General features: G+C 41.9%; 1 protein-coding gene across 1 annotated transcript in view; it reads right to left on the reverse strand.

The window, feature by feature from the left end:
* The window catches only part of LOC126365893 (uncharacterized), a 468728-nt gene extending 455798 nt beyond the window's left edge, over positions 1-12930 (reverse strand). The window contains exon 1 of the mRNA XM_050008611.1: positions 12827-12930. The gene's annotated coding sequence lies outside the window, so the exon portion shown is untranslated. The remainder of the gene's footprint in view (positions 1-12826) is intronic.
* Between the last annotated feature and the right edge of the window lie 6877 nt (positions 12931-19807).

Consider the following 19807-nt stretch of genomic DNA (forward strand, 5'->3'; position numbering starts at 1 on the left):
CAATGCCACATTAGTCTTTTACCGAGCAGTGGTCGCGATGGGCGGCAGATAGGAAGCGTGTACGCTCCGCTGCCCTCTGCAACGCCGGTCCGAGAGACGCAATAAGTGCGTCCACCGGGAGCACACTTTACTCATCTTAGAACACTATCGTTACGTTTTTCCGTGCTCAGTGCAGTAGTTTGAGCTTTTTCGGCTTTGAAAGATATGAATTAAGCAGCTGGATGGATTGATGAATGCTTAGACCTCACATCGCCATAAAGGAGGAAAGAAAGAAAGAAAGAAAGAACGAAAATATTCCTCCAGTTGTCACATTGTGAGAAAAAAAAACCTCTCTGTTATTTCAGTCCAAAAATTAATCCGCGGGTGTTTCGAGAACATTAATCAACTCTGCTAATGCCCGCCTCGCACTCACTTTCCACAGATGCAGTTTCTTAGGGGCAATTTGATGCAGTGTTTTTTTGGATACGAATGGAAACTTCAAATTAAGTTTACTAACAGCGACAGATGGTTTTACAGCACTTTTCATTCGATAGATGGTTTTACAGCACTTCTCATTCGGTAGACGGTTTTAGAGCACTTTTCATTCGCGTACGCAACCTTGCCTTCTGACTGAACGTCATTACTCCTCCACATCTCCCCCCCTCCACATTATTCTTCTAATCATGTACATTTGTACACAGAACACTAAAAGAGGAATTAGAAGTGAAAGAACGTAAAATAATGAGGAGATTCCTAGGACCAAGAACTAAAAATGGTGTGCATTATTCAAAACCCAATGCAGAAATATATAGAAATATCTCCAAAATAACAGACACAATACGCATGAGAAGAATCCAATTGATGGGGCACTTAGAAAGAATGGGCTCAAACAGGTTAACGCACAAAATCCATACATTTTTAAAGAACAAAACTACAAGACCGAACTGGTACAAACAGACGGAAAAAGGCCTGAGAGAATTAGGGTCTCCAAATCTACATGATAGAAATGAAATCAGAAAAATAACAAACACACGGGGTTTTGAGGAAGAAGAGAGAAACACGAACCGACATACACGGTCTACGCAACGAAATCTAGCCCATTCGTTGTTCATGAAGGAATACTGGGCGAAAAGGAAGGCCAACAAACGTTGATTACGCGTGGTCCTAAGTGATCCATCCGCGAAGAAGAAGAAGAAGAAGAAGTACATTTGTATAGCCTTCTATAACAACACGACACTGTTCCCTCATTTTTCCTTCGGTCATTGCGGAAGACGCTAATTGTCATACAGTTCATCGTGGATGTCAGTCACATTATGTTCTTTCATAGCAAGAAAAGTTATACTTCTTACTTCTTTACCTGGAAATCAGGACAACAGATATTGTACATAACGAGGGCATACAAAACGTAAGTTACACATTATGATGGCAGGCTAAATAATGTTTAGTGAATGCGACACTAAAATTTAAAGTAGAAAAGATACGTGACGCTATTTTTCAATATAATCACCAAGTCTCTCTAATCAACGGTCGGAAATTACAATTTCTCGTCGACAGAAATCTATTGTTCGGAGAAGGAGCCAGTGGACGCCCTCACCTGAGGTTTTTCTGACTGGTCTTAGCCTTCTCTCAACTGTAAACAAATAACAAGATGTTTTACATCAAGGCGGGCTCAATTTCTGATATTGTTGTTTTTCTATGCAAACACGGACCAAATGAAGGATTCCAAGATAAAGTTATTGAATGGATGTCGTGCTCAAATTCAAATGGCTCTGAGCACTACGGGACTTAACTGCTGAGCGCATCAGTCCCCCTAGAACTTAAAACTACTTAAGCCTAACAAACCTAAGGACGTCACACGCATCCATGCCAGAGGCATGATTCGAACTTGCAACCGTAGCGGTCGTGCGGTTCCTGACTGTAGCGCCTAGAACCGCTCGGCTACCCCGGCCGGCGGGCGTCGTACTGACAGCAATGTTTTTGACATTGGGTAATTACACACTTAGGAAACATTTGAAGTGACTAACATCCTTGAGTATAGCCTAAGGCAGTAATGCAACGAAAATAACGACACAAACTACAAGTAAGGGCAAAAGCGCTGTTAATAACTCGTTAACTATGTGATTCGGAAGGAAAGAAAGATTAGCATTTAACGCTCTGACGACAAGACGTAGTGTGGTTTATGTTCCAGGTACTGATCAACATTTAATTTTTCTATTAATGATCTAAATTTTACGCACACATGAAAGTACTGTGATCATTGAAGGGCTGTCTATAGAAAAGGTCAGGTCACGGGAAGGGACGCTTCTCGCGAAACGGACAACACAAAACGCGGTCAATGACGCGGTACAGCACTTCTTGCTGGTGGTCATGCAGCGCTAATTCTTCGCAGAAAAAGCGAAGAGCAACCCAGAAAGTGAGCAATCACCTCTTACCTAACTCGTTCGACAAAAAATTTCGCCGGCAAAAGTCTGCGGTAGAAGCAGCGTTGTCCCAGTTTGCTACGACAGAGCAAACACCAGCTGCTACGGAAGGGTTAACACTGATTCCAAATTGTATCCCGCCTAAACACTGTTACAGACCACTCCGGACTAAATTCTTGACGGCGTTCCTTCCTTTCTGTGACGCTCTCGAGATGACCAAATAAACCCTAATGTCGCAGTGTTTCTTTGAATCTTCTCAACCTACAGTGACGGAAATGAAACGTTTTACACCTTGATGGAACGCCGCTGAACCGGCAGTCCAGTAATCCAAAATTAATTTCCTTCTGCGAATCCCTTGACTTAGCTGCATACGTACACAGTGACGCACGACAATTTATGCTGAACCGGGACTCTAACCAGGATTTCCCCCTTATCACGAGCGGTCGCCTTAACGTTCAGGCTATCAGTGCACGCCTCCCGGGCCGGCCCTTTTAACTTCCATATGTCACACTGTCTACGTCTTTATATCGCAGTAAAAGAAACTCCAATTGAAAATGATACAAATAAGATCTTTGGAAAAGTCATTATTTGGTTTTCTGCAAATGGGCTTGCCCTAAACTTTGAAAAAAAAAAAACAACACAGTACATCCAATTTTCTGCTGCAAAAAGTACAGTTCCTTCAATAAATATAACACATCAACAGAAGTTAGTAGACAGGGTAGAGCATACTAAGTTTTTGGGTGTACATACAGATGAGAATCTTAATTGGAAAGTTCATGTTTTGGATCTTCTAAGCGAGTAGGTTCAGCAACTTTTGCAATCAGAATAATTGCCAATTTTGAGGATATAGAAATTAGTAATCTAACATACTTTTCATTCTTTAATTCTCTGGTGTCATACTAAATAATATTCTGGGGCAACTGAACACTTAGGCAAAAGGTATTCACTGCTCAAAAGAAAGTAGTTAGAATAGTGTGTGGGGTTCATAGTCGCACATCTTTAAAAGGTTAGGAATTATTCTTACAACTGCTGCACAGTGCATTTACTCAGTAATGATATTTTTTCCCCACAACATGGACCAGTTTAAAATCAACAGTGACATTCATGATTATAATATCTTTGGCACAGAAAGGGGTAAAATATGATGCTATAAAAATTTTCAACAAATTGCCAGATGAAATAAAATGTCTGACAGACAGCAGTAATAGCTTCAAAAACAAATTAAAATCATATCTCCTTGCCAAATCGTTCTACACCAGAGACGAATTCTTGAATAGGAATATATATATATATATATATATATATATATATATATATATATATATATATATATATATATATATAAATCTTGTTTCATGTGCGTATTTCTTGTGCACTTGACATGTTCCACATCATAACGGCTACCGTACCGTGCGATTGATCAATGGAACACGCAATCAACTGCCTAACTAACTAACAAGCATTTCACCAAATTCATCACCTAATGCTCGCAACATTGCTTGGATTGCAATGTTGCGAGCTTTAGGTGATGAGTTTAGTGAACTCCGATATAAAGATGTAGACAGTGTGACATATGGAAGTTTGGGTCGGTCCGGGTAGCGTTCACGGATAGCCGAATTTGTTAGGGCGACTGCTCGCGATAAGCGCGAAATCAGGGTTCGAGTCCCGGCCCGGTACAAATTGTCATGTGCCACTGTTGGGTAGTTCTATATCTAATATAGTGGATGTCAGGTAATTCACAGTTAGCAAATTAATTTCGAAGTATTTCGTACAGCTCGCGATCGTCAACACGTCTGTCCTTTCAGACATGCATGTAATTGATACTCAGCATTTCCATGGCTGTGGGATGTGCAAAAATTTCATCCGTATGCGAGCTTATTTTCGGTACACAAAAAAAAAATCTTTACAAAAGAAAAATGCTGTGAGGACATGAAGACTGTTGGGTGTGCCTAACTTTACTGGAACTTTACAAATGTAGCACAAAATGTCCCGCAGGACGGGCATGTGGACTTAGTCGTCTTCGTTGAGATTTTGAGAGAGATGAAAGCATTGGCAAGAGGAACATGGGAGCGTCACACCGACACGCAGCTGGCTGCAGGGCAACGACTGGAGAATGGTAGGTGATGAGGTGGCCTCAGGACAGCTGTGTAGCGAGAAGAACAGGGGCAGGTTCTCCTAGAACGACTACATCACGAGAAGATCGGACGACTGTTTCACTATCATTGATGAATAGATGGATGACAAAAACTGAAATCCGGACAGAGGATGTAGGCCGGGAGTCAACGCGAGCCGTCGAGAACAGACTGTTGACACGGTACCACGGACAACAGGGACGCCCATGACGTAGGTCCACTGTCAACTGGGACATGGGGCGACATTTTCTGTTGTTGACCAATGGATCTCGCTTCTATTCGTGATAGAATAGCGCCGGTGTGTCTGTAGACACCCTGATGGAAGCTACAAGAAGCAGCGATTCTCAAGACCCACACCTCTCTAACCCCTGGAGTTGGGTTGGGTTGTTTGGGGAAGGAGACCAGACAGCGAGGTCATCGGTCTCATCGGATTAGGGAAGGATGGGGAAGGAAGTCGGCCGTGCCGTTTCAAAGGAACCATCCCGGCATTTGCCCGGAGAGATTTAGGGAAATCACGCAAAATCTAAATCAGGATGGCCGGACGCGGGATTGAACCGTCGTCCTCCCGAATGCGGCTCCAGTGTCTAACCACTGCGACCCCTGGAGTCACGGCGTGGGGAGGTGTTGGGTATGACAACAGGGCAGAATTGATAACTGCTGGAGGGAGGGTCACATCGCATGCTGATGATAAAGGACGTCATTTCCGAATGGAATGAAATTTTCCTAATTTAATACCCATCATGTGGTGGAACACCTCCGCAGAGTTTCGCAACTTTTGGACTGGTCCACTTGGTACCGGTCCCGCTTGATGAACAGTAGTCAAGAATTAAGCGAACGGCAGATCTGATAAGTGTCTCCTCCACAGGAAAATTACGCTTCCTTAAGAATCTTCCGATACATCTCAGTCCGGTATCTCCTCTCCTCACGCCTAGGTTTGTGTGGTCCGTTGTTCCGATTTGTCCGAAGTACTAGTACAGAATCGTGATGTTTGAGTATTACTGTACACTGAAGGGGGATAACACAAAGTGCAGAAAACGGAAAACGGGCTAGACAAGATTTTTTAGGGGCCTGATGAGAGCGCAGCCATCGTCCAGGAAACGAGTGTTGCGGAGACTCCTCCAGCCTGGAAGAGGGCGATTTCTTCTCTCTGCAGTCGCTGATTGCATCACCGTTTTCCGCTAGACGCACTACTTGCTGCGCTAATTAGGACTGCGAGAGCAGAGGTGCCCAGTATAGCTAATCACGGAAGTGATGGAAAATTTTAAAACTTCCATTCTTTAAAATTTAATCTTCAAAGCGCCGTTCGACGCCATTACAACTGTGTGATGATTTCCTAGTACTAAGAATCCATATGCTATCTCCAGGTGACTCAGTTAATCATTTATTTGAGGTATGTAATGTAATTGCGTCACCGTTTACTGGCGTTTCATTTTTCACTGGGTTTTCATTTTTTAACAGATGATTATATGCGTATACACTAAAGTCATGAGATGATGATGACGAAGTCCCATACTTGACACAGTGTAGGGGAACGATGCGGGAGACCCGCATCACCGTACTAGGCAAGGTCCTGGTGGAGGTGGTCTGCCATTGCCTTCCTCCGGCCGCAATGGGGATGAATGATGATGATGAAGAGGACATAACAACACCCAGTCATCTCGAGACAGGAAAAATCCTTGACCCCGCCGGGAATCGAATCCAGGACTCCGTGTTCGGGAAGCGAGAACGCTACCGCGGGACCACGAGCAGCGGACAAAACTCATGAAACACCTCCTAATATCGTGTCGGACTTCCTTTTTACCCGGCCTAGTTCAGCAAGTCGGCATGGCATGGACTCAACAAAATGGTCCAAATGGCTCTGAGCACTATGGCACTTAACATCTTAGGTCATCAGTCCCCTAGAACTTAGAACTACTTAAACCTAACTAACCTAAGGACATCACACACATCCATGCCCGAGGCAGGATTCATTCGAACCTGCGACCGTAGCAGTCCCGCGGTTCCGGACTGAAGCTCCTAGAACCGCAAGGCCACCGCGGCCGGCTGGACTCAACAAGGTGTTGGAAGCCTCCTTGAGCCACAGTGCCTCTATAGCCACCCGTAATTGCGAAACTGTTTCCGGTGCAGGATTCTGTGCACAAACTGTACTCTCTATTACGTCCCATAAATGTTCGATGGGATTCATGCCGGACTATTTGGGTGGCCCAATCATTGGCTCGAACTGTCCAGAATGTTGTTCAAACTAGTCGCGAACAGTTGTGACGCGACATCGTTGTTTGGGAACATGAAGTTCATGACTGGTTGCAAATGGTTCTTAAGTAGCCGAAGAGAACCATTTCAAGTCAATGATTGGTTCAGTTGGACCAGAGAGCCCAGTCCATTCCATGCACAGTGCCTTGCAAGGCTTCATGGATCTGCGCCAGACTCGAAGCCTACCACCACCTCTTACCAACCTGATCAGGCCACAGTATTCCAGTCGTCTGTATCCAAACGATTTGGTGACGAGTCCTGAACGATATGTCGAGTCGTTAGCAAAGCACTCGCGTCGCTCGTCTTCTGTCATAGCCCATTAACACTAAATTTCGCCGCTCTGCCCTAACGGATGAGTTCGCCGTACGTCCCACATTGATTCCTGCGGTTATTTTGCGCAGTCCTGCTTGCCTGTTACTACTGACAATGTACACAAACGCCGGTGCTCCCGGACGTTCAGTGAGAGGTAATGAAAGTAATGTGATACTTTCGGCACGCTCTTGACACTGTGGATATCTGAGAATTTAATTCCCTACGAAACGATTTCCAAAATGGAACGTCTCGTACGTCTTACTCCAACAACCATTCCGCGTTCAAAGCCTTTTAATTCACGCCGTGCGGCCGTAAACATGTCGTAAACCCATTCACATGAATCAACCGAGTAAAATAACAGTTCGGTTGTTTCCTAGAATGATTATCTATCGAAGTCGAGGTGTCCAACGATACATATCGAGCATACGATCGTAAATCGATCATGCGACTCTGGTGGCGGGCGTTAAGAGTATGTTTACTTTGGGAACTACTGTAAAGACAAAAGAAAAGATACTTGTCACTGTAAAGGAGACGATTTACCTTACTCGTCGCCGGTGTTTTCGTCATGTGAAACTCGCTCGTTTTCCTCACTGTTCGAAATGAGAGTGTAACGGTATTTCAGCATCGAAACTGTTCTTTCTAAGTTTTACACACTTCGCACCACCACAGTCTACTCAGTCCCTTCTTTCCTCGTCTGGTAGTACTCCATATTTGCGACAAAAGTCGAACAATTTTCTACGCTGGATAAACATGGAATTATATTCTTCCATGTGAGAGAATCCGCCGAAGAAACGTCAAGTACACCAGACATCCAACTCACTAACGACATAAATCGTCTTGGTTTCCCTAGAAACTCACGAATAATTCGCGGAGGTATGTAATTTAGAGCAACTAAGGGAACGATGCAAAACAGATAAAAATGACTATCACAAATAATTGAACAGAACGCCCCCCAGCGGAGTCGCATGATCGATTTACGATGCACGCTCGATATGTATCGTTTGGACCTCTCGACTTCGATAGGCAATCATTCTTCGAAATTATCGACAGTCCTGCCAATGCACTGCCGTTTCATACTCTGTGTACCTACCATCATCTGTAAATGTGCATATCGCTAACCCATGGCGTTTGTCATCTTCACTATGTAGAGACAGCAGTCAATACGAATAAGTCTAGTAGTAACACATAACGTATTGTGCACCATCGTGTAGTAAATATAAAGTAGCCAAATTAAAAAAACCAAACTGGAAAGCTTGTACAAATTGTCAGGAACAACTAAGACACTGAAGTAAAAGTAAATACATAAGACTGCAACCAATAAAAAAAGTGACTGGTTGCAGGTTTCATGCATTTACATTAATTACATTTACATTAATTAAAGTCACGGGTCCTAAAATAACCGTAATGGATAAGCTTATTAATAGACATTGAAGTGTTTATGCATCTGAGTTTTCCTCGTTGTTTAGTTATTTTAAACTCTGGTCAAACGTTATCTACGGTGTATTCTGAACGTTGGCTTCTGCGAGCGTTGTCACTGTCAATATAATTCCTCTGGGCTGTTGACCGCATTGTCGATATATAAAACTGTCTGACGTTTCGGGCACCTCCCATAGTGGCCGAAACGTCTGACTATTTTAATACTGACAATACGGTCAACAGGTCAGAAGAATTTTATTGACAGTGGTCTATATTGTGCTATGTTCTACGTTACTAAACGGTTCAAACGGTCACACGATTTCAGTTGCAGGCTGCCTATCTAACGTGTTCCAGGGGCAACAAAAACTTCATTTGCAGCATTTCGTATAATGCTTGACCAAATTTAAAATGCTGTGGCAATCTGCTCGTTAAAAAGTATAATATTACGTTAAAGGTTTGACACAATAACTCAGCTCTTGATGTTACAAACTATGTTTTATGTTTTAAGACAGCGTACCGCACTGCGCGCAAATTACCCCGACTACATTCAACCAGTATTTGAGAATGACAGCCCGGATAGCTGTGCGTGTTAAGAAGCTACTTCCGGGAGGGGGAGGTGTGCCAACCCCGTATCGAATCTGTTCGGCGGGTAAAATGTAAAGGTCGTGTGACTAGGGCCTCCCGTTGGGTAGACCGTTCGCCTGGTGCAAGTCTTTCGATTTGACGCCACTTCGGCGACTTGCGCGTCGATGGGGATGAAATGATGATGAATAGGACAACACAACACCCAGTCCCTGTTTATTGACGACGGCCGGTGTGCCAGTCAACACGGATTTGGTTTTTAGGCGGTTTCCCACGTGCCAATAAGTGAAAAACAGGTCTGGTATCAACGTCTCGCTTCAGTTACACTACTCGCAAACATTTAGGAAACTTTAGCAACGTGGACGTAAAAAGCACAAGATGCAGACTGTTGCGTTAGACATTTCCGCACCGGGTGGCGGCAGAAGTGTGTTTACCCAACCTTTAAACTAACCACGACAAATCCGTTAACAGCCATGCTGACCCTCCGTTGAAGCGAGACAAAGGCACATGGAAAAAAAGTGCACTTCCAATAAATTTTTCACATAATTTCAAATTTTTTAATTACCAACATAATTAGGGTTTTGCGACTTCAACCGTGAAGGTATTTACGCACTTAAGGTTAAATACGTGTCACATTAATTCATCCGTAAAATAATGAGACAACTGAAGCTTTTCATGCACGGGAGTTCGATGCTCCAAAGAAATGGCGATTTTGAGGGGAAGAGGTCTCTGCTTAATGCCTAAGGTAAGACTAAAGGATACAATGAAACAAAACGGCCGCATCCCAAAACTAATTACCGAAGGATGTGGCGCTGTGGTTAACACACTAACTCGCTTAAATGCCCTGCTTCTTTTGAAAGGGACAAGTTCGATTCCTTCTTCACTATTGCTCCATAGAAGCTAACGTCGACGGAGCTTTAAATCCTAAGCTACCTTCTTCATTCCAAACGCTAATTATCAACAATGATATTAGAAACAACCAACACACATGTTCAAATAAAAGATTGATGAGATGTGAAGTTAAACCAAAAGTGCTAATTATGTATCACGTGTCATCTTATCAAATAGTATAAGAGAGATTTTTCGAAGTAGTAGAAGGCTATGATTGATAATGAAACATAATAATTCGGGAGTTCCGATAGTAAACGGAAGGGAAAAATCAACGTGTAGTTTCGTATTCAAACTATCTGTTTAGTTGACGGAGTATTTGTTCCACAACTGCTCGTCGGATGTGTGACAGTGTGAAAAACTGCAGAAGAGATGGGCGTACGTTATGATGTCAGGCATAAGTGTTCGTTTCATTTTGACACACTTTCATTACATCAGCTTATTCTTGTTTTCACACAGGTATGATCTTTATTACTAATACCGACCAAAAATCTTTCTCATCTATGGAAATAATTAACTTGTTCACTTTTGATGACAGACGGCACACATGAAGTCCCCTTTCCCTCCCAGGCTGAAGCGTCCAACGTTTCACGATAACAAAATATTTACAGCCTGATCTTTTTGCTAGTACTGACAACCCATAAAGAAGTTATTACTAGCATCTAGCAATACTGCACGTGTCTTAGATTTTACGCAACGTATCCACTTTAATGTTGTATAAATTAATTTTTGTAAATATATCAATTTTTCAGCACAGGAAAACCAACATTAATACGCAAAAAAACACTATCCACACTCAGATAATAAATTATCATCACTCAGTCGTCCGGTAACGTGATGCATTGCAAGCTCAGTTTAGATCATTTAGCACAAGCTGAATAACGTTCGTGTACCTCTGCTAGGCACAGCAGTCATTCGAGATCTATCGAACGCGTAACGTTTCTCAGTAAGCCGAAGAATGTCCTGTAAGAAGTCATGAGAATTGTCCATGACTCACGTGCGCGTGGCAGTTACCCAGCTGCAAAGAAGAATTGTCAACAGGTTCGCAAACGGTGCACAACCCACTCTAGGCTGTGGCGTGCACTGATGCTGCGGGTGTCAAACAAGGAAGCGATGTCATCGGAGGGCAAGTAATTCATTGTTAAACCCACTACATCACGACAATCTGCAAGTCTTTTTAACACAGCACTGTGAAGACGAGCGAAATATTTTGCTTCCCGGCCAGAAAGCACTGCCATACAAGCACCTTAATATTTTACTAGGTAGGAAACGATAACGATATTCCTATTGTTGCTGGACGGAAATGGAATGAGTGTGTGTGCGTACATGTTCGTATCTCATGTATGGAGGCACATTTTCAAAGTCCTTTTTACCACACTAATTCAATTAATTGTATCTCTTATAAACATGACTATGAAGTTGGAGTACAGGACAGGTCATTCCCATAAAGTTTTGAACTTCTGTAGCCTGTGAATTCCAGGAGATGTCTGCACCCATACAGGTCAATATGCATTGAAAAGGAATGCACAGAATAAAAGTGATTTCGAAACACTTACTACTAAATTCTGTTACGTCATTGAATAGCTATGCTTTCTACTAAGCCTATGACGGCTAAACTGGAAGGAATTCACATGTCATGAACAGCGAAGCAGTGCACCGATTAACTATATAACTATTTTATGACCGCGCTTATTACAGTCCCTAAATCTGTGATCCGTGAATACTAGCTGATTAGAAAGCAATAATTAGTTCCTGATTGTTCCTGTTCACTGGTCCGTACAATAGACGTCACATTTCTGGCCTTCCATCTTTATCCTTCCCTGTATCGAGAACGCTGTTGATTGGTTCGTTGGTTGATATGGGGGAAGAGACGAAACAGCGAGGTCATCGGTCCCATCAGATTAGGGAAGACGGCCGTGCCCTTTCCGAGGAACCATCCCAGCATTTGCTTGTAGCGAAAAACCTAAATCTGGATGGCCGGACGCGGGAGAATGTTATTACGAGCGTCCTCAAAAGCGATAAGTAATTCTCCTTCTTACGACTTGACTCCTGAAGCCTCAATAATTGTAAGCTGTAATATACTACGAGTCGTTAAGTCATTTGGCAACCATCATTGTTTCAAGATCTGATACGGCATCTGAATCTAAGCCAGTGCGCTGACTGGAAACTCCGGTGCCTGTGCAAGGTCGGTGCAGTGGCTTGCGGAGTAGATATGTAAATGTGGGACACGACAATACCACAGAGCCGGGAGTGCAGTGGCCGTAATCACTTAAGTCAAAGATGCAAATTCTCTAGGCAGGTCCAGGTAGACAACACCTGTTCGACAACCAGTTAGTTCCTAATCCTAAGGTCAATTAGGCGATTGCTGGGTTCGTCTTGGCAGAGCACTGCAAGTCACTACACTAGGTTGAGATCTACTTTTTCAAGTATATGGGGCCAACCCATTACCGTTATATGCCGTAGCGAAAACGGACTCTTTACGTGTTGGGGCAGACGTTTGACATTTGAACTACAGGGGAGGTATAAGTGATATTCAAAGTAAGACGCAAATGTAGTTTCGTTTCTGTAATGCGTGTCAATAGCGAAACAGGTCATATGTGGGGAAAACTGAGTTTATCAATATGTAACTACCGTAACCTTCCCGCAGTTTTTTTGCCATCCGTAAGTAGATGTCGAAGAAAAAACTTGTTTATTCAGCCATGTTTCACTGTGTCCTTAAACCCTTCAAAAATACGTACTGACGCGTCACGGGAAAGCTCAACAGACCTGATAGCTGTTGCACGAAGACAGCTTCTTATTCCATTGCCTCTGACGTCGCCGCAGACGTAGCAGGAAATAAGAACGTACCTCTTAGGTATCCGATGCGGCGGGCGAAGAACCGGTGGAAGCGCTGGCAACACACGCGGCGCGCGACTTTGGAGCGGACCGCGACCACCGTAGCTTACGCGCCGGCACCGTGACACGGACTGGCTTCTGGCGGCTGTGGGTCCGAGCTGCGGGCGCGCCGTTGCTCGGCAACGCCGCAACAGCCCAGCGGCCACCTGCCGGCCGACCCTCCAACCAGAGCGGTCCAGCGCAGCTCCTGGAGCGGCGGTCCGCCTGTTTCATATTGTTGGCACTGCGTAGGGAGGGCTGCGAGCGCTACTGCGTACACCGATGTCGGCAGTCTGCGGGCCTCGCCGGGTTCTACCTCTAGTGTTGGGAGAGCCGATTTGCAGAAAATCGGGACCTAAGCTCGTTTTACACGAGCAATTCCCCGGCGCAAAATTTATTGGTTTGGTGAATAAAGCCGGTATTACACTTTCATATTTCTTTGTGAAAGTTGGCATGTCAAATATTTATGTTAAAGAAATTTGATGGTGTAATAAGGAACTTTGTCAAATCTCGCCTGTCGTCAAATAATCTAGGGCCTCGTCGTAGATTTGATCAGAAGAGTCGTTCCTCTTTTTTTTCACTGCAGTGTGAAATGTAACCGCTTGGAGCGCTGGCATCGCTACAGCTATTTGACATCTCTGTAATGTGTTTGTAAACATAGCTTCAAAGTTGGCGTGTTCCTTCGACCCCTTTTCTTTATTACGAGGCGTGTTTTTTTAAGTAAGTACCGTTTTGAAATTAATAAAAGACGTGCTAAGATATCTCAAGAATTTTATTTTTACATTAATGCCTGTACTTTAATCTACTTTTGTACATAATTTCCGTCAATATTGAGGCACTGGTCATAACGTTGTACCAGTTTTTGAATACCCTCTTCATAGAAGTCTGCCGCCTGACTTGTCAACCACTGCATCACCACTGTTTTTGACTTCGTCATCGTTTTGAAGACGCTGACCACCCAGGTGTTTCTTCAAGTGCAGGAACAGATGATAGTCACTGGCCGCAAGATCGGGGCTGTACGGAGGGTGAGCTAGAGTTTTCCAAGGAAAAAATGTGATGAGATCTTGGGTCTGATTTGCCACATACGGGCGGGCATTGTTTTGCAGCCGTCCGCGGTGGTCTCGCGGTTCTAGGCGCGCAGTCCGGAACCGTGCGACTGCTACGGTCGCAGGTTCGCATCCTGCCTCGGGCATGAATGTGTGTGATGTCCTTAGGTTAGTTAGGTTTAAGTAGTTCTAAGTTCTAGGGGACTGATGACCACAGCAGTTGAGTCCCATAGTGCTCAGAGCCATTTGAACCATTTTTTGGGGGCATCTTAAACACTCACTACACAACGCAAGCAAGGAACAATCAGACTGTAATGGCGTCAGTGCGTAGATCAAGGTACAGGCTTTCATGTGAAAATAAAATTATTCGGATATCTTTGCACGTCTTTTTTAATTTCAAAACGGTACTTACTAAAACACGCCTCGTAAACTTGCTTCGATTAGAGTAGTGGTAGTGGGGGAGGCGCAGTTGAGCAAGGGGCACAGTGCATGCTATTAATTGTGTGTTGATAGGCAGGTGGAATATGCTGTAGGCGACGTATGTCCACAATCACAGCTACAGCCATCCAGCTCTACGTCAAGAAACATCTAGGCTGCTTTTCAGCAAACAGGAATACAGGATGTGGTCACACTCTAATATAAAAAATTCTTTCATAGCTTTCCATTCTACTTTGTCTATTTTTGAACTCTGGATGCCACAAATTGAAAAACACTTCATCTGTTTCGTGTTTTTTTTATTAATTTTGTAGTTGTAGGAACATTAATTTCATTAATTAAATTATTAAAAAATAAAAATAATTCTTATTGCCCATATAGTGTACTAAACATGTCTTTACCTTTACACATCCCCCTTCACAGCTTTATAAATCACTTCACATGTTTCTGGGATTATTTTGGGTAATGTGCAATGTTATATTCGTGTGCTATCTTGTAAACTATAGTAACTCTTTCCTCTGTCAAGAAATCCCAGTGTAACAATTTGCCTGTCTGCAAGTAGTATAGCAGTTCTCAAGAGAGTATTATGTCTTGTAATATGATAAGCCACTTTACAGAGAAAATACTGAAATACATTCTCATCCAGTCGTAAGTAATTTATATGTGACTTGACGTCCTTTAGTTGCAGCTCACGTAGCAAATTTTGCTGAATGCTCTTATTATCTCGACGTAATACCTATGGCTTCATCCAAGTGTGTTTCCTTTTTTTCCCGCCGCTTTTTTTCCAGATACACACACAATGCAATTGTGGTACCATACTCCGTTCATCATAAGAATAAATCTGATGTAAACAAACACAAACGCGATGATTGGTCAGAAGCCGTATTCATGTATACCGGCATTTTTACGCTCTTGGAAGTACGTCCTACTTATGTACTAGATATATTGTTACTAAGTTATGTTAAATGAATCTTTCAGATATGCAAATGTATTAACAGCCATCATTGTTTTTCTTAGTCACGCTTTAGCTGGTGTTGTTGTGGTCTAGTCCTGAGACTGGTTTGATGCAGCTCTCCATGCTACTCTATCCTGTGCAAGCTTCTTCATCTCCCAGTACCTACTGCAGCCTACATCATTCAGAATCTGCTTAGTGTAGTCATCTCTTGGTCTCCCTCTCCGATTTTTACCCTCCACGCTGCCCTCCAGTACTAAATTGGTGATCCCTTGATGCCTCAGAACATGCCCTACCAACCGATCCCTTTTTCTAGTCAAGTTGTGCCACAAACTCCTCCCCAATAATCGCCGTTGAAGTTATACGAGGGACTGTATTATAAACAGTTCAGACGCAGGTGTGCTCACATTGGAGGGCCAGCTGGGTCGGTGGCGTATATATATATGATTGCGGTTGGTGGTAAGCTGGTTCATATCTTGCCTGAGTAGTTTTTTTCTTCGTTCAATTTGAAATACCTGTATCTCGTAATTGTAAAACCAATCATCATTTTTTATGAATAATGTCTTATTTCTAATTACATATCGCACGCGAAATACCCGTTTTCTTTTCAAATATAAGTTGTTAGTTATCGATATTTTATGAAAGACTGTTAATAAATGTTGCTTAAATTAAGAAAACAAAACAATTTTATTTTTTAAGCCAAACATGTCCATTGCTTTATACCACAGATGAACGTAAGTGTCGAGCAAACATGAAAAACAATCATTTTCACAACATCAAGCACACCATACAAATGCTTCATTTTTTACATTTGCCACAGTACAATCAGATTAAGAATCCAACAGAACTGATCTGGAGCCACGTTAAGGGATTCGGCCCGAGAAATAACAAGGCTGTTAAGCTGCCAGACGTACTGGAACTAACGCACACAGCTTTTCAAGTGTCACTGCCGGTCGCTGGCGAGACGAAGAACGACACGTCGTAAACGAAGAGGAGAAAATGCGGCACCTGGTTTGCTTCGTGGATTCTGTTGTTGATTGACTCGTTCTCAACGTAGCAGATGACAATTCCAGCACTAAAACGTATTTCTCGAATTCGGATAAGGAAGGAGCTACGAGATTACCAGACGACTGACTGTAATTAATACCTTCTGTGGCGTGATAATTCTATAGTACGGTGAAATTCTTGCAGTATGCTTTTGCATCACACATAGCTCGCTCAGAAAAATTACCCAGTGTTTAAGTTAGGAATTTTCATCACTCTTGTTTGTAATTAGAATACTATGTCAGGTGAGAACGAGAGCATTTTACGTTTTCTGTCAGGTCAGCTAAGAAGCACGCTGTAGAGCTTGAGTTTTGCCAAATATTATTTCATTATCTTTAAAAACTGAATAACATTAGAAGCTATATTGTTTCTTTGTTCATCTCTTTTTACACACACACACACACACACACACACACACACACACACACACACTCACGCAAACCAAACACTACAGACGCCAAATACACTTCCAACTCACGCACCTCACCAGGCCAAACGCGCTACGAAACAAATGAATACTACAAAGCCACAACAACACGCAATGGTGGCGAAAACTCTGCCTATGTTTTGAAAAATCGGAGGAAGTGCAGTGCCAAGCGACCATAGGTCACGAAATCTACATATTCACTTCGCCAACAACATACAAGAAAGCACCACAATATCAAAACCGTAAGTTACACACGAAAAACGTGATATATACTCATTCCCGTTTGTGAATGCATAGTGAATAGAAAAATAAAAATTACGTTTTGTTATTAACAGATGAGTAGTTGTAGATTGTGTAGCAGAATAGCTACCAAAATAAATGTCCAATAGTATGTACAGTAATGCATAAATCCAGTCTTTTTCCCAATTAGCTATATATAGAACTTTGACATTATGTTGTGAACAACACATAGTGCATCAGGTCGCAACAATTATTCATTCACAAACGTAAATATTATGTACCAAAAGTTTCACTAAATGTTAATATGTAACAATAATTTTACTGTTAGAAAATAAAAAAATAACCCAGTGCTGATAGCGCAAAATGTGCTGAAACATGCCTGTGTGAAACAAAAACAGAAAACAGGTGTATTGCATAAGCCAGGCAGAATTCCTCTTGCCATTTCGTAGTGAGCACGGACATAACAAGAAGAACTACAACATCACAAGATGGTTATTTCTATGCCAAGCCAGGTATTTCCTTTGCAGCTCTTCAACAAATTCCAGAACACAACCATCAAACTTCAAAGAATCGTACTCGTCACAAAATTCAACCAACTATGTTTGGCTTATAAAATAGTACCTAACTATGTAACCATAACTGTAAACAACATGTCATCAGCAGCACAGCAGACAAAACGTAAGGCTGAAATCATGCGGAGAGAGCAAGAAAACCAGTCTTTGTATTCCAAAAAACAGGCTCTGAATATTGAACTATACAGATTCCATATAGAACTAGCAAATAACATTAAGTATGCAACATTTTATGATGAATTAATGCACAGGGTTAGGAAATACACAGATACCATAATAGGCATAAAACAGACAATCCAACAAAATAAATTCCCCAAACACCTATCAATGTCACCATCAATACAACAAACATACCTTTCACAAAAGAGTGATTACTCTAACAGGCATAAAATTGTCTGAACAAGAAAGCAGCCTATTTGAAAAGGGTCCCATATATTACATAAACACAATGGTGTCACACAGGACAGTAGAAAACATCATAACAGAAACTAAACACATCATAAAACAACAAGAACAACGAAACACACCTGAATTCATTGCAAATCTAACAAGAGAACTAGTTGCTGAGGAAATAAGAAACATAACCAAAGATAACAAATCCACCATAAAAGAGAAAACAAGAACTGCTGAAGAAAAAACACACACAAAACTACAAAACGAATAAACACAAGAAATTGCCATCATCACAAAATCCAACAAAGGTAATTCAATAGTAGTCATAAACAAACAGGAATACGTTGACAAAACATTACAATTCATCCAAAGCAACAACATCACAGAATTAAAAAAGTATCCAACAAACCGAAACCAAAGTAAGTTAGAGAAAAACCTGAAAAACTTAGAAACAATTTTCACAGAAACGCAGATTAAAAGAAGGATACAGAAAAATCACAAGGCCCTCACCCTAAAATCATTGCCTAAAGTTCACAAACCCCGAGTATCTGTGTGTCCATAGATAAACTTTACCAGAGCACCAACATACTACGTACCAAACACACACACTCTGCTACAGACAGTATACTAATAGACTGAAAACAGAAGCCTAAAGAACTCAAGTGACTTAATAGAAAAAATAAGAAATGAAAACATGCCAAACATAGCAATGCTGATTTCATTTCACATAATTTCCATGTACACCCACATCCCAACAGAAGAAACCATCAACATCATAGAAAGAAACCTTTATCTACAAGGAAAAGTACCCACAACAAACATACCAGAAAGATCAGCCATCCTCAGGCTCATTCAGAGCAAAACTACTTCACATTCAACAATAGATTTTACTCTCAACCTATGGGATCCCAAATCAGTGGCCTCCTAGCTGACATTTTCCTTAATCAGATTGAAATACAAGTCTTTGACAAAATAGTAATAACAAAACAGTACAAAATAATATATTGGTACAGATATGTAGATGACATAATTTGCTTAAGGGATAAACCGCAGCCTCAGATAAAAGAACTTCATGACAACATAAACTCCATCCATGCACAAATACAGTTCACCACTGAAACACAAACACATGAAACACTTTATTTCTTAGATCTCACCATACGGAAAATAAACAACAAACATAATTCACAATCTACAGAAAATGCACAATCACCAGCACCATTATTCATAACCAATCCAATCACCCCATAACTCACAAGTAAACCACCTTCAGATATATGCTACACAGACTGAACAAAATACCCATGAACAAACATGATTACACACAAGAACTGAACACAATGAAACAAATTGCACAGGAGAATGGATATGATGCAAAGAGAGTAGACAAAATAAACCACAAAATAAAAAACAAACGACACAACACAACACACAACAAATCAGCAGACAGTAAGCAACAAATGGTGCATAATGACTCACAACAATGAAGTCACACACGGGGTGGGTAATATACTAAAAAAAAGGCAGTCAACATAGCATACAGAGGCAACAGCACAATAAAAAGCAGACTTGGAAGAAATACCACCAACACTGACATTTACAGCCAATCCAGTATATACCAACTTACTTGCAACTGCGGTCAATCTGTGTATGTGGGCCAAACATGCAGGAATTTCAGAACAAGGTACACAGCAAGCCTCAAAGCACTGAAAAAGCAATAGCTCGCAGTGAACATTTGCAGACCATCAAATAGCACACAATCACCACCCAACAAACTGATTTACACATCCTCAAAACTATTAGCAGCTTATACCAAAAATTAACTATAGAAGAAATCTATCACAT

The sequence above is a fragment of the Schistocerca gregaria genome, chromosome 4, assembly GCF_023897955.1.
Source record: "Schistocerca gregaria isolate iqSchGreg1 chromosome 4, iqSchGreg1.2, whole genome shotgun sequence".
In the NCBI taxonomy this organism is placed as follows: domain Eukaryota; kingdom Metazoa; phylum Arthropoda; class Insecta; order Orthoptera; family Acrididae; genus Schistocerca; species Schistocerca gregaria.